Raw genomic sequence first — 655 nt, 5'->3', positions numbered from 1 at the left:
CCAACATCTGGCAAATATCTAGTTTATGTAGATTTGCCAATGTGAGACAAAACTTAATCCCAACTCCTCCACCTGTCTCATAAAAAGGTACTTCATATATAGGATATAGAAAATGTGTCTGCCTTAAATCATCCTGGCTTGCTTAAACATTTTTAACTTTTGAAAATCACACTATACCTCACTTTGTAGTGTAACCTTTAATGTCTCCTCATCAAATCCCATTGGTTTACCTAGGAGTTAAATTGTTACACCTTAAAAGTCCTACAGCCAAATGTTTTCCAGAGTTTCCATTTAAGAGTTCATCATCCTGCTGTCATCTTTGTGCAGGGACCACGCTAATCTCTGTATTGTTCCAATTCAAGTACAGGTGCTGCCCAAGGAGCACAAGAGTTCATTGTCTTTTCTATTCAAGTGGCAGAATCCGAGGCTGGGGTTTAACGGACTAAGGAAAAAGAGATGATCCTTTCATCTAATTCTTTTTTTGGGATAACTCACCTTGGTTTTCATTGGCATAGCATGGCATAGCAAGAGATGTTTTAAATTACTTATATTTCAGTTCAACTCTTTTCAATAGATATTACAGTTAGTGAAAATATCTCCCAGATACTGGGAATCATTTCCTAGTCCTTTTCAAAGACACCATAAGAAAATTTCA

At 36.5% G+C, this 655-nt stretch overlaps 1 pseudogene; it reads right to left on the bottom strand.

The window, feature by feature from the left end:
* Window positions 1-289: 289 nt before the first annotated feature.
* Window positions 290-385, bottom strand: LOC111560331 (annotated as a pseudogene).
* Window positions 386-655: the final 270 nt, after the last annotated feature.

The sequence above is a fragment of the Felis catus genome, chromosome B1 (assembly GCF_018350175.1).
Source record: "Felis catus isolate Fca126 chromosome B1, F.catus_Fca126_mat1.0, whole genome shotgun sequence".
NCBI classification, from domain to species: Eukaryota; Metazoa; Chordata; class Mammalia; order Carnivora; family Felidae; genus Felis; species Felis catus.
This window is presented reverse-complemented; position numbering and strand designations above follow the sequence as displayed.